This window comes from Triticum dicoccoides, chromosome 3B (genome assembly GCF_002162155.2).
Source record: "Triticum dicoccoides isolate Atlit2015 ecotype Zavitan chromosome 3B, WEW_v2.0, whole genome shotgun sequence".
Lineage (NCBI taxonomy): Eukaryota > Viridiplantae > Streptophyta > Magnoliopsida > Poales > Poaceae > Triticum > Triticum dicoccoides.
In genome coordinates this window covers 774,955,665-774,971,421 of record NC_041385.1, presented here as the reverse complement: position 1 = coordinate 774,971,421, position 15,757 = coordinate 774,955,665, and the positions used below count along the sequence as shown (strand labels likewise).

The 15,757-nt window shown below is 46.9% G+C and overlaps 1 long non-coding RNA gene across 1 annotated transcript in view; it reads right to left on the bottom strand.

Annotated features, from left to right (window-relative positions):
• The window catches only part of LOC119282163, a 97,053-nt gene that overhangs the window by 71,953 nt on the left and 9,343 nt on the right, over positions 1–15,757 (bottom strand). Inside the window, exon 2 of the long non-coding RNA XR_005138645.1 lies at positions 2,124–2,128. This is a non-coding gene — a long non-coding RNA (uncharacterized LOC119282163). The remainder of the gene's footprint in view (positions 1–2,123; positions 2,129–15,757) is intronic.

Sequence of the window (15,757 nt, the reverse complement as noted above, 5' to 3'; positions counted from 1 at the left end):
CGAGCCGTGTAGCGACCTCCCGGAGCTCAACCGCACCCACCGCCGTGGAGCTCGTCGCCGACGTGCTCCCGGTCACCCTCCGGCCACTCCACGGTGTCCATCATGCTCACCGCGTCACGTAGCACCTAACTAGCTACTCCCCGCACCTCACCGACCCCCCTAGCGACAAGTTCGACTTCGGCCGAATCCCGGTGGCTGCCAAAGTCGTCGCCGGCGCCAACTCCGGCCACCCCGACCCCAACGGACTCCACCAAGAGCTGCGGCTCGACCCCAGCTCCTCTCCGGTGGCCTCCGCGGCTCGTTTGGTTGCCGGAACGGCAAAAACCACTTCCGCCGCCGCGTCGGGCTCACCGGCGGCTAAACGCCGGTGCAGCCGACCCGGGTTTGACCACGGGTGGGCCCTGGTTGACTCCCCTGAGTCAATGACAGGTGGGGCCCAGCCCTGTTAATTAAACAGGTTTAGTTTTAATTAAACCTTAATTAATCTAATCACACTGACACGCGGGACCCACTGTCAGGTTTTACCCGGACGTGTCCTGTTGACCTGCTTACGTCACACTGACGTCAGGCTGACGCAATAATTGATTTTCTGGATTTAATCTAATATAGGAAATTCCAGAATATAGTTTAAATTTCAAAAATTCATAACTTTTATTCTGTAACTCCAAATCAGACAAATTATATATGAAAAATGATCAGAAAAATCCAATCTATCCATCTGTACTATTCTCATGCATGATTAAACAAGTTAACTTGATGATTATTGCAGAACAAGGTAAAACACTTTAAAGGGCCATGTTTGAGTTTGAAATTTGAATCTTTGATTCAAATTGATTCAAACCCTTCTGGTCTTAGTTGCATTAGCCCAACACACTTATATTGCTATGTTTCATGCATGCATCATATTGTTGCACATTGTTTGGTGATGGTTGTGTATCGGTGTTCTTTGCGGCAGGTTCTGCCTCCGAGGAGTACCGTGATTACCCTAACGAAGAACCGTATCAGTGCATCGAACCATCAGGCAAGCAACCAACCATTTGATCATATCGATACAATCCCATGTTCCCGCTCCTGCTCTCTTTTACTGCATTAAGACAACGCGTTTCAAACTGCTGTGTGCTACGGTAGTTGAACCCACTTCCTCTGCATGACCTGTCATTGCCACAGTAACTAGATGAAACCCACTAGCATGTGTAGGAGTTGATTGAGCCATATGTATGTGTTGTTCCTACCTTGCTATGCCTGCTATGCTTAGAGTCGTGTCAGGTCTGGTTCATCTGGGTGATGGGCTAGAGTGAAATGATTATGTCGGTAATGAGAGTGGTGTGGTGAACACGATTTGGTAAAGGTATCGATGAGAGGCCATGTAGGAGTACATGGTGGGTTGTTTCATTGAAGCCGACCTTAAGCACTGAGATCTGCATGTGTGATTTAAGAATCAGCTACTACCATGCATTGGGCCCGAAACCAATGGACCCTCTCGGCTTCTTATTCACCTAGTTCTCCGTCCAGGAGTTGCAAGTAGTTTCTGGTGTTTGTAGCCTACTAGAGGCCGTGGACAGCGCTGACCGTAGGGGTGGGCTGTGATGCGGTAGGTACGTGGCCGGGTGTACCGAATACCCGTTAGGTATCTCGGGAACCCTGTTCACATCGTTCGGGGCCGTATGGGAAACCTCGGCCGGACTCCCTGCGGATGGAACCTGGATAGGCGATAAACCTGGACTGGAGGCTTAGGTGATTAGGTAGGTCGTGGCCGACACCCACGTTGGGCTTCCGCTTGAAGGTTGCCGAGTACATGTCGTGTAAACGACGGTAAGTGGTGAGAGCGTGTATGAAGAAGTACACCCCTGCAGGGTTATCATGATCTATTCGAATAGACGCGTCCGCGGTAAAGGACTACTTGGTGGCCTATACAGTTCATAGACAAGTAAATGGAAACTACTAAAAGCCTCAGGATAAGTGTGAGTGCCGAGGATGGCTCTTCCGTAGGAAGACGGAGGTGGATCCTCGGTAGTGTATTGAAGTGGTGAGTAGTGGACTCGTGTGCGCAAAACCATTTCAAGTTGGAGTCTCGTAGGTTAGCCTAGCCAAGAGTCAAAGCTGGCTTGCTGCAACAACTCCACCAATCCTTCTTGATAAGGTGCATGTATGTAGGATCTGATGTAAGTCTTGCTGAGTACCTTTGTACTCATGTTGCTATAATTTACATTTTTACAGAAGACGCTGCAACCCCTTCTGATGGGTTCTACGTAGACGTTGACATCAATGAGTAGGCTAAGGCTCAGGTGGTGATCCTGAGCTTGTGAAGGACCACGTAGTATAGCTAGGCTTTCCAAGCCTCTTTTATTTTACTAGTTGTCTGTACTCAGACAAGCTACTTCCGCTGCTGGTTTGTATGACTGTATGACTTGAATGCTGGGTCGTGTGACCCGTACCTTTGTGTATGTTATGTATGGCTCCCTGAGCCTCAAATAAAGTACTTGTGTCGTAGAGTCATGTTGTGATGCCATGTTGTATTTGCACATATCGAGCATATTGTGTGTATGTTATTGAAATGCTTGGTATGTGTGGGATCTGACTATCTAGTTGTTTATCTTTAGTAGCCTCTCTTACCGGGAAATGTCTCCTAGTGTCTCCACTGAGCCATGGTAGCTTGCTACTGCTCCGGAACACTTAGGCTGGCCTGCATGTGTCCTTCTTCGTTCCTGTGTCTGTCCCTTCGGGGAAATGTCACGCATTGAGTACCGGAGTCCTGTTAGCCCGCTACAGCCCGGTTTACCGGAGTCCTGCTAGCCCAGTGCTACAGCCCGGACCCACTTGCTGATGACCGACACGTTCGAAGCTGGGTCATGGATGCCTGTCCCTGTAAGCCTGTGCCACTTTGGATTTACGACTAGTCATGTCAGCCCGGGCTCCTTATCATATGGATGCTAGCGACACTATCATATACGTGAGCCAAAAGGCGCAAACGGTCCCGGGCAAAGGTAAGGCGACACCCGTGGGGATACCGTGCGTGAGGCCGCAAAGTGATATGAGGTGTTACAAGCTAGATCGATGTGACATCGAGTCGGGGTCCTGACACATACTATGGCAATTTTGCAAAAAGGTACCCACACACCTCTCCACATTTGCAAATAAGGCCTTCCCTCGTTCATCCTTTTATCTCACAAGATAAAATACTCAAACAAATGCATCTTGATGTTACGTGCAACGCATGGGCATTATGGGAGTTCAGCTTTTTCTATGGGGGTTCATCTGAGAATATAATACTCGGACAGGCTCACGGTTCTGGACTTTGGGCCACAGGCCCACCCTGCATGTTTGGGGCGCCATGTGTTCTACCTCAGCGCTTTTCATATTGCAAGTAATCGGTACGCCGCTGGTTTTAGATGTTGTCGCAAGGCAAATTCACAAAATTGAATAACGCACGGCAGCTGTTGGAATGAAATCGAACGACAGTTCCTAACCAGCAATCAGAGTTGCAATTCTATCAACGATATACCATGTGATAAATAGTATTGTCGTAATACTTATGCACACAGGACACTTGTTTCACCATGCCAGATTATTACATCAAAATCTCCCGGAGGATAGATCAGTTCGGCAGTTGCGTGCTGCTACTGAAGAATTTCAAAGTTGATTTGGACCAGCTCTCCTTGCCGAGAAAGATCGATTTTGACATCATCCCCTACCACAAGATATGATTTAGATTTGAACCTTGACCATCCTTTAGCATCAATCATCATGCGACCATCCTTTGTACTTACGGTATATTGAGCAGGTTAATTCACACCAAGGCTGCGCATGGTAAGAGAAACTTGGCCGTGGTCGCCCGGATTGTTGAACGACTCCCTCGTTGCTCTAGGAATTCTATGTTTGCAAACAAGAAGACATACCCAAACAGTTAGATCAACACAGTGAATCATGTTAAACAACATGAAAAGAAAAAAGAACAAAGCACTTGGGCGGCCAATGCTTACCAAGAAGGTGGACATGTCGGTTTTTGTAAGGACTTTGGTATATGAAGTGCGAACAACAGCCCAGTCTGTTGTCGGTGCAACTGCACGGGCCGGAGCAGATGCAAGTGCAAGTGTTGGTGCAGGTGTCGAAGCCGCTACTGCTGCCGGAGATGGTGCTCCTTGTAGAGCTGGTGCCGGTGTCGGAGCAGGTGCCGGTGTCGATGCCCGATCCTCCGGCAGATCAGACTGATCCGCTGACATGGTCGGTGCCCAATCCTCAGCTGGATTAGACTGAGCTGCTGCCGCTATCAATGCTAGAGCAACTGCCGGTGCTCGATCCGTTGATGAAGGTGGTGCCGATGTGCGAGATAGCGGCGATCATGTCTGGTATGCTATGATCAGCTTTCTAACTTGACTAGGATCTGTGACCTTGATCCAGTCTTTTTCTTCATTTCTTCTAAACACGAGAAGGACTAATTGTGGCGTTTTTGTTAAACCAAACTCCAGTTCATCATAGGGATTCAGCTTGTACTCAGACAACAGACTGATCCAATTTTTTCCAGTAATATAAGTGATGGACAGTGCCTTCGTTACTGACACGACATAAGAAGTCACACCTGTAAAAATAGCCATCGTAGAGCAAACCAAACGGTTTATTCTGTGATGAATGTCACATGGCAAAACCTGCATCATAAAATTGCAGGAAAAGAAGGAAAACATGACATTAAATCAATAAGATTTAGACATTAAATCAATAAGATTTACTTGATGTGACACGAATGAATCCTTACCAGGAAATCACTATGTTGAAGTACTAAACAGAAAATTGATCCTCCAACTACGGCTGGCATGCAAGGGTCCCTCCTACTCCCATAAGCAGGACAGTCCAAAGGTCATGACAAATCATATGGACCGAACATCCATGGGACTGGAAATCCTGGTGGGTGCGATAAACCCTGCAATGCATACAGATATTGGAGTGTAACCATAATTGATAAACCGTCCTCACAAAAAAGATGATCTGGATACTTCAAAATATACAGACTGAATTGAGTGGATAGACATTAGCATAGACCGTTCTCAGGACTAACCACACACCAAAAGCGGCAGTACTAATAAACAATACAGGGTTCACAAACACAAATCAAGTACTGAACAATAGTACTTACTACAGACAAGCAAAGTTGCACTAATTAAACTTTGCAGACTATTTCTTGCCACCGACCTACGGGATGAACCCCGCATAACTGACTAGGCCATGGACTTCGTGAGAGATGTCTACATGCACCATCACCATCTTGTCAACCTTGGAGGACCTAACAGAGTGGTCTTTCCACTCATAAACATGATGATGAAGACATGTCGCATCAGATTTTTTGGGAAGCTTTACAAGAACCACACCCTTCATAATCGAAGGCACAGTCAGGAATTTGTTGTGGTCAAGTACAGCCTCGAGAACACGCCTGACAACAATGTTATAGGAAAACACTAGTTCAGGACACGTGGCGACAAGGACACAACAGCTGGATAGTTTAGCAGTAGAACTCATCCCCGGGTCTTCGAGTTCACACGGCATGACTTTCAGAACTTCATCTCCACCGCGGACCTGGTTCTAATTCAAACAGAAACCATATTTTATTACTACCTCCGTTCAGAAATATAAGATGATTTTCGATATTATACTCCATATATGACTACATATATGCACAGAAATGAGTGAAAAAAGACACTAGAACATGTCTTCAAAGGCATGAGAGCAGAGGGGTTACTTGCAATATCCATAACACAAGTTACTAAGGCAAATATACCCTCTTCAAAGGTAGCATTGATGTTCATAAAGTACTCCCTCCGTCCCAAAATTCTTGTCTTAGATTTGTCTAGATACGGATGTATCAAGTCACATTTTAGTATTAGATACATCTGTATCTAGACAAATCTAAGACAAGAAATTTGGGACAGAGGGAGTAGTTGAAAGTAATCTATAAGAAATCAGTGTCAGCCTCTCGCATGTTTTGGTCAAAGAGGAATTTAGAACCGTCATTTGGCACACTAAAATCACATGCAAGATCACCCAGAAATTTGTACTACCAGTACTAGTACTGCATGTTAGATGAAAAAACACGATCAAGATTGAGAAAAAGATCATCAACAAGAGACATTACCTGGACTTGCTTAATGAGGGATCCTGGAGAGGGGGGCTTGGACAGAGTGATGGCTTTGAGCTTGTCTGCGGTAGTCTCGGTGGGGTGCTTGCGCTTCTTCATACCATGAGCCTCGACGGTTTTGGCCAGAGACATAGACATCACGTCTGCCGGTGCTTCGGCGTCCATCCAAGAGAGGAAGCTGAGAGAGAAGAGTGAAAGGAGGAACGAGATGAGGGAGAAGCGAAGCGAGTGGGGGTTTTCTTCAAGAGAGGAAGCTGAGAGAGAAGAGTGAAATGATGGTTGCTTCGTCCGTCCAACTTACTGCTGGAAAGGAGGGGGTTTCGTGATTTGACGGCTCATTGGGCATTACTGCGGCACTTCGATCGGGGTAGTCTACCGGCACTCTACTATGGAGTAATTTAGTGCATGGCTGGTGGACCCAGGTGCTGGCTGTCCCACACGTCGGAGAAAGTGAGTAATTTAGTGCATGGCTGGAGGAGGATCCGCATGGTAGAGCGTGTCCACTGTTTTTCTGAAGAAAAAAATGATTACAGCAAGCGTTTCCACTCTTATGACGGAGGAGTGCGAAACACGGCAGCCACTTGAACATACACAGTGCTCCTACTACTAGGCATGTGCAGTGGTTCATACTAGTACATCAGTACTAGACAATCTTGTTGCTAGTGTAGTAAGATATGACGATAACAAATGATGTTGTGCGCATGTCAACTAGTCCTATATGTAACATAGTACCGCTTTTTCAACTGTCCGATCGAGAATGAACGGTGAGATCAATGTTAACAGAAGTAGGTCTACAGCGCACGGAGAGTACGGTGCTACAGTACTCCACGAAACATGAACCATATGAAGCAGGAATAGTGTTAGACAGGGTGTATGAAGGGTGCACGGGATGGGAGCAAAAGTTCCCTTCTCGACCCACTTTTGGGTGTTTGGCAGAGTACATGAAGGGTGCATGAGTCCACACTAGTAGGTTAACAAAAATACACGAAGAGGAAACAACTACATTGAGATGAGAATGCAACCAAACACACCCACACGCTTTGTGCTACAGTGACTGGTCTGCATCGTCTGAGTTTGATCCAACGGTCATGTTACGCCGAGACATGGACATGCCCATGCAGAGGGCGCCTAAACACCACTGAAGTCCCTCTGCTTCTCGAGGCGCACGACATTGGTGATGCAGGGTGCAACCGCCCACAGAGCCTGCTCCCAGTCGATGGGAGCCAGCTCGTCAAAGACGGCGTCCAATGGCACGAATGGATTCCAGTGACGGAGCCCTGAAAGGATTCTCCCGGCAATGGCGACGGCAGCCCGCAGCCCCTCCTTGTCCAGCTCAACCCCCACCGTCACGCAGAGACGGCTCAGCTCCTCGGAGATATAGGTGAAGAAGGAGACCAGGTCAGGAAGCTGCAGCTCGTTGAAGTCAACCGAGTGGCCGAACGGGTTTAGCCCGACGGCCAGCATCGTCGCGCTGGCACGACGTTAGGCATCGCGCAGTGGCTGAGGCGATCCTGGACCTCGTCACGATCGGCCCGCTCGCACTCCAGCCGGCTCCCCTGACGGCCTATCATATCTCCCGCTTTCTGCAGCAACGCCGCCGACGCCTCGAGCATCTTTGTGGTGGACGCCTGCCGCTTTTGAAGCTCCGTGAACTCCCACACATAACGTAGGAGCATGGCAATCCTCCCTCCTCCTTGAGCTCACGGAGCTCCACGTCCTTGGCCCTGAGCTCCGCATCCTTGGCATGGAGCTCCTGTGTCAGGCGCCTCACCTCGGACTCCGTGATCTACTGCGCCGCCATGGCACCAGGTAGAAGCAATGGGGAGAGGAAGCAATGGGGAGAGGAAGCAAAGGGGGCGAAACGGCTGAAAGACAATGCAATCTACGGGAAGGCGGAGGGAGCCAGCCGAGGAGCGGGGAATCTTTTAGTTTTCACCACGGTAAAACACCAGTCGACGACTTCTCACATCAGGGAGCAGTGGGTTTTACAGGCAGAGTCATCATGACTAATTGCTGTCGCGCCTGCTCCCGTCAATCAAAAAATTAAAAATCCTGTCGCGCCTGCTCCTGTCAATCAAAAAATTAAAAATCCTGTCGCACACAAACACCAGAGCAACACCGCGGTGGATATTTAAATTTACCTGCCGGCAAGTAGATAAAAAAAGGGGTGAAAAACAAATGTGGCGGCAGCCTAGCTAATCGGTCGAACTAACCCAACTAGCTAGCCACCGTGCTTCACTTATGTACTCGGCAGGAAAGGTGGTCTTTCGTGATTTGACGACTCATTTACTTGCTTCGGCGCTACGATCGAGGAGGACCGAGAAAACGCGCGGTCGGGCGTCCCAAGTCAGGTAGAATATATGCGTGCACCACCTGGGAGGACCCCGAAACCGCGTGGTAGGGTGTGCCACGTCTCGGCACGGAGGAAAAATGTGCGTGTAAAATATACTCCCTCCGTCTAGGTGTGTAAGTCATCTTATGAAAATCAAATAATCCAAAAACACTTAGGCGCGGTGCATTAACGTCTATCTTGTTTCTTGTTTCTTGACATATCAACCAATAAGAGATGAGGGGTGTGCATGCTTTTAATGATTTGAGACTACCAAACACGACATGCAGTGGTTAGTTCATTGCATGCAATGCTATTAATTAGCAAATAAACATTAAGGTCTCTTGTTTTCCCCTCCTCCTTGGTCACGGTAACTTACTCACCTAGACGGAGGGAGTACTATATCAGACGTCAGCAGTAACTCTAGTACCTATGGTTCAACCTCGGGACCCAGCCAGTCGGTCGAAAACACCCCACTAGCCACACAGCTTCATCATGCAAACGTGGCACGGAGGATAGATGTGGTTAGCTCCATCTCGACCAGCCACAACGTCTCTTGTTCTAGGCGATTCTTCTATTTCCAAGATTTTTTTTAGTTGTAATAACACCACGGCAAGCTAGCGCAGCTCTTCGTGTGTGCCCGTGCAAAGGTTGGATGATGGAGAGAAGAGAGATTGAGATCGCAGACGTGGGACCCACCAGTAAGTGAGACAACGGTGATGCACGTGTTGACGAGCACTCCCTCTACTCTACTCAACGTAATACTATATAAAATCAAGTTATGGGACAAAGCCAACAACCGTTGTTGTTTCAGGCTATCGACTTACGCTTTGTAGTCCAGGTTGCTAGTTCGAATCTCCTCTTTCAGATTTGTTAGTTTTAGGTCCAAATTTGATGAATGACAAGTGGGACCCCCATGTGTTGTTCCGATATTTCAGTGTAGGATGGTTTTTTGAACAAACACTTTGCGCGGTTAGACAAGTAATGGCACGAGTTACACGTATTTTGCAAGTTTATAAACAAAAATGACAGTGGCATAGAATATCACATCCACCCCGCAGCTTAGATACTATGGTGATACGAGTTTTTACACCATTGGAAGTGAGATCCAATGGCTTGGGAGTAGTCTTTGTAATTATGCGCAATTTCCAAACTCTCCAAAGGTTTTTTTGCAAATAAAACATTCAGGCCTCGTGTGTGCCACTGCATCTTCGATCCAACGGCTCCCCGTTGCTCATATTAGGTGCTCCCTGTAGCTTCATTACCCGCTACGATGATATGAGCATCTAGGTCGTCTGATAAGTGATTAGATGGCACATGCATAGTACTTGTACTTTTTGCGCATTTCCCAAACTCTATCAATCGTATATTGCAAAAACATTCAAACCTCCTACTGTGGGCCGTTAGATCTCAGTGAACTCGTATCACCATAGAATCTACGGTGCGCGAGCTCCTCATATACTCCCGTGCAAGAAAACATAAGGTACTATCGCAGCTTGGATGCTACGGTGATACTAGCTTCGAGGTTGTTTGATCTGAGATCCAATGGCATCTGAGAAATCTTTGTGCTTGTAAGCAGTGGCCGGACTCTTTTGGGGATTTTCTGCAAAAAAACATTCAAACCACCGAGGAGGTGTTGGGTCACAAATCCAACGGCTCCGAAGAGCTTGTATCACCAAAGCATCTAAGGTGTGGTAGCACATGATATTCTTGCATACAGGAGAATATGATGTCCTCCTTCATCTTAGATGCTACGGTGATACGAGCTTCGAGGTCGTTGGATATGGGATCCAAGGGCATCTGAGTAGTTTTTGTACAAATTGTGTGCAATTCTCAAACTAATCAAGGTTTCCTGTTAAAATATTAAGACACATCATGTGAGCTGCTATATCTCAGATCTACAAGCTCCATGCAACTCGTATCGGCATATAGCATCTAAGGTATGGGGGCACATGATATTCTCCCGGGGAGGAGGGGTGGGGGGTGCACAACCAATCGGTGGTTGCGAGGGTGGGGACAAATATAATCTAAACAACCCTAAACAAAGTTCCACAATTTCATCTAAGGTCGAGGGGTTGAGCCTCGACAATCATAGCTCCGCCTAAACACAACATTTGCATGTACTGTAGTACTAGACTTAATATTCATGTTTCAGTCTCATGTTCATTTTAAATATTGAACTGGGGACCATGCATGTCTTAAATTTTACTCCCTTCGTTCCTATAAATATTAGTTTCTTTAGAGATTTCAAATGGATTGGCACATACGGATGTATATAGACATATTTTAGAGTCTAGATTCACTCATTTTTCTCTGTATATAGTCACTTGTTGAACTCTCTAAAAGACTAATATTTAGGAATAGAAGGAGTATTTTTGAATTCGTGTCATACATGCATGGTTTGGAAGAATAGATGCACTATACTTATTGGATTGTTGTTGTGTTCGTGCGTGTGTGTCTCTCTCTCTGTGTGTGTGTGTGTGTGTGTGTGTGTGGTCATATGCTTGATACATACAAAGTTTTCTCACCTCCATATTGTTCATCTTTTAAATTTGAATTTGCATTGGATAACTTACTAGGGATACCATGAAATGTGAAATCCACGTTGAGATCACTATATCACAAACTCACTCTAATTCAACAACTCGTCATAAATCAATTACCACGTTAAGATTAGTATTTGCAAGGAAAATACGGTATTGTAATACACATAGATTCATTCGTAAATTTAAAAGGTTCCTTTCGTATTCTCGAATGGTAGGACCCAACGGCGTACCAGCCAGACCTTGGCTCATGTCGATCCTAAAAAATAAAAAAATAAAAAAACGGGCTCGTGTCCTTCGGTGGCGTGCGTGGTACGCACATTAGGCAACCCCAACCAGTCGAGCCTCAGCTTTTCAAGTCGAAATACCTGGCGGCCAGAATTGCAGCCCTAGGAAACTCCCCTCATGTCCCCGGTCCATAATGACTACCGATGAACAATGGAGGGATGCTTTAGTAACTAGACAACATTACCTATCGTGCCGAGCACGGTTCAATTCCCTAGGTCGCCGCTCGTCAAGGTCACTCGTCAACTGCATTGCCTAGTACTACTACTACTACACCAGGATGAGGACAGAATTGAGCCCGTTTGTTTGTGCCTAGTACTTGAGTTAATATATCAGGCAATGCACTGGTACAGAAGGATTACCCTTTTACTCTGCATATATAACTTGTCTGAAGTCTAACTAAGCAAAATGTTTGACCAAATTCTTTCTTAAGAAATACAACAGGACAGATGTACGGCTTGAAAATTTATTGCATGATGCAGGTTATGATATTGTTTCGAATCCTGGATCTTAAATTTTAGAAAATACAAAAGTGGGCATGAATTCTTGAAACTGAGCATGGTCACGTGATATGGCACAAATATTACTTCATAAGTTTTTTCTTCAATTTGAGACAAGCTGCTTATGACAAGTTGCACAAATGAAGAGCCAAGGTATTTTGGAACAAAGACCTGTCACGTTAAGGCGAATGCTTTCACTATTGAAACCGTGGGTGTTTTGTGCCGCCACAAGTCCCCGCTTCTCATCGGCAGGTGTCGTCCGAGCAAGCGTGTGATGAGTCGATGGGAGGCGTGCGAGCAGACCGCTGCACCGGCTGACAGGGAGGCGTGTGAGCAGACCGCTGTGCAGGCTCACCGGGAGGCGAGCCCTTTAACCAGGCTCCGCCGCCCCACCTTCGTCCCAACTGCTCCCACTTTTAATGTCGTCGGCGCCGCAGTTTAAAATCAACCCCGCACTACCCGGTATCGCTACAATCTTCTCTCTTCCTCTCCGATTCTCCTGACGTCTACCTCCAACTAGCCTGACCTAAACATACGCCATGCCGCATCACGATGGTCTGCCCTTAGTGTTCCAATTTCCTGAGGAAGACACCCAGCCGGAGTCTCAAGAACATAAGGCGCTTTTGGACGAGCTTGAACTGGCCTTGCGGGAAGACGCCGCGCCTGTCCCCGCTCCCGTTCTGGCTCCCGTCGCCCCGACTACGCCAGCGCCCATCCCCGTGGCATTGATGGGCGGGGAGCCGCACATTCTCGCCGAGCTTGATACGACGGGGTTCCATGAGGTCCCCACCGACTTTCACGCGCCCGTGCACCTGCCAGCGCATGCGCCTGTGCATGCACTGACGCGCATGTCCGTGCCGGTGCATGTGCACCTGCCAGCGCATGCGCCTGCGCATGCACTGACGTGCGCGGCCGTGCCGGTGCCCGTGCAAACGAATGTCTCCGCCGCGCCGTTGACAATGCATGTCCCCGCGCGGGTGCCAGTGCCCTCCTCGGCGGCATGGATGGCCGCCATCGACTGCTTCCTTGTACCAACGCCAGTCGCCTCCTCCCGCCAGTTGACTCGCTCCGAAGTCCAGAACTTTTTGGCCTTCCTTGAAGCTAGGCCAACGTCCAGGAGTATGCCAACAACGGTGCAAGATGCCGCCATCGCTGTTGGTCAGTGGCCCGACGACACACAGAGCATGCCAGAGGAGCCGCTTCACACTGCAAGACGCCCCTGCCGCCGCCGCGTAATCTAAATTTGCCATGAAAAACGTTCGGATTGCCATGCTTAAAATCCGATCGTTTATCATTTCCGTTTATTTTATATCGATCATCGTATAATTTAAAGTCGGAGTCAAACTGAACGAAATCTATTGTTTGATCGATTGAATGTTCTGTTAGAGTCGTATCAAACTAAATACAAAACATCATCAAGCCACATGTATTCCTTGTCATCCAACAACCTAGACTGCATTGCACGTACATCAAGCCGCATGCACTTAATATACTTCCAAATTAACGTGCATTGCACGTACACACTGACTAGTGCTGCTAGTACGTGAAACTGGTGTCGTGACTTGTGAACGCGTCCAGATATGGTCAATGGCAACATCACCCGCGAGTTCTTCGTGTTTTCCGGTGCGTCTAAACGCAGAAGGGGAGGAGAGAGAGAGAGCACACATGGAACCCACCAGTAAGTGAAGGTGAATAGTACTAAAAATAATATTACATGTTATCCATTAAATAGGCTGTGGTAAAAAAACATTATGTGAACAAAGGGGGTACAACAAACATTGATGTTCTACGTACGTTGCCTATTGAAGTGCGGCTTGAAGGCCCGGTCGCTTGTTTGATCCTCGTCCTTTATTTTTCAATTTGTATATGGGTCCAAATTTGTTTCATGACATGTGGCCCCCTCGGTGTGTAGTTTGTAGCACTTTAATTTGTGGGTCAAAATTTGTTCCATTCCAAGTGGACTATCGGTGTGTAGCTTTGTAGCTTATTAATAATAATTAAAGAGAACAACATAGTTTTGTGCAATAATACCATGGTGCGACGTTGAAGGCGAGAATGGACGTGTGAGAGAGAGATGACCGAGCCAGAGGGAAATCAACTAGGGGAGTTGCGGGGGTTGCAACGGTGTTTGGAGTAGTTGTTGGCCGAATGCTACGAAAATATAATCTAAACCGACCGAAATAAATGCCTACACAAATTAATCCAAGGTTGGAGTGCCCCTCGCAATGTAAATAGCTCCGGCTTTGTGAGGGATGGAGAGGTAGTAGCTTTAATGCGTGGAAGATACGGTGTGAGAAAGCGAGGTCAATCGAGAGACATACAGATAGAGAGACAAAGTGAGTGTGGTCCGACATTCATTGAACAGATATATATGCTCTGGAGAGATATTGTCCGATTGAGCTTTTGGCAAGGATGATGGCTGTAAGATAGAGCTTGAGAGATGATCCAGTCACAGATGTGTAGATATATTTTGTGCGTGGGAGGAAGCAAGGTCAATCGATCACATAGGGTCGTCGTGTGATCGAACGAGTGAGACGGGTTGGAGATAGTGACCTAGATAGACAATGTGCGTGAGAGAGTATACAATGTGAATAGGTCGAATTGGGCTCAAACATGGTGATATATCGTTTTTGTTCGAGAAAGAGCGAGGTCAATCGAGACATACACACACACACACACACACACAGAGAGAGATTGAGTGAGCGTGGCCCACCATGAGGTCGAAAGAGTGGCGGCGGCTTGGATGGACTGACCTAGATAGACAATCTGCATGAGAGAGTATAGAGTGTGTCGATCGAGGCCCGAGCAGGGAGATATATCATTTGTGTGTGAAAGAAAACGAGGTTAAATGAGACTCGGATAAAGAGAGCAAGATTGAGCGAGTGTGGCCCGTCGTGCGGAAGTAAGAGTGAGACAGTCTCGAGGGAGTGACCTAGATATACAAAGTGCATGTGTGCGCACGAGAGGTTGGGGGAGCTAGATAGGCAATGCATGTATTTAGCGCGAGAGGGTGAGAGGGAGAGAGAGAGAGAGAGAGAGAGAGCTCAGCATGGGGTGCAATGGCGGGTGTGTGAGGTAAATACATTTGGTAACAGAGTGGGAAAAGGGGTTGTGTAGTTGAGAGACTTAGAGATCGAAACATGGAGAGAAAGTATGAACGTATATTGGAAACCGATAGCTTCCTAAGGTGGTTAGGAGAGGAAGATTGACCGATACAGGAAGTATGTAGCGTGTGTGAGGGGGGGGGTTGAATGTACATAGTACGAGACTTAACATCGATGTTTCAATTCGGTGTACATTGTAAGATTTGAACTGAGAACCATGCATACGAGTAATTATTTCGAATTTGTGCCATACTAAGCTTCGAAAAGTTGACATTGACTCAATTTGTTGTGGTCATATGTTTGAATCCATCCAAAAGTTTTCTCACAACCATGGTGTTCATCATATACATATGAATTTGTATTAAAAAATTAGCGTGGATACAGTGAAATGCGAAATCCACGTTAGAATTGGAGATCGCTACGTGACACACACTCTAATTCAAATAACTAATTATGTGACACACACTCTAATCCACGTTAGCGTGGATACCGTTTAGATTTTTTTTCAAATAACTCCTCATTAATTAATTTATAGCACTCCCTCTGTTCACTTTTATAAGACCTTGAAGACATTTCAAACAATGTGCAAAACAGTTCATTTTAAGTTGTCTGAAACGACTTACAAAAGTGAACAGAGGGAGTATCTCGTTTTGAATGACTAATTATTGCAAGGAACACATGGGCATGGTAATACATACAGATTCGTTTGCAAATGAAAGAAGATTAGTTTGCATTCTCAAATGTAGGCACACCAGGCAGACCAGGGTCGTGTCGGGTTGGACGCTTCTTCGGTGCCTTAAAGGCACCTGCCTTTGGGTCACTGACATGTGGGCCAGCCACCTGTTGGGCCCACATGTTATGGACACAAAGGC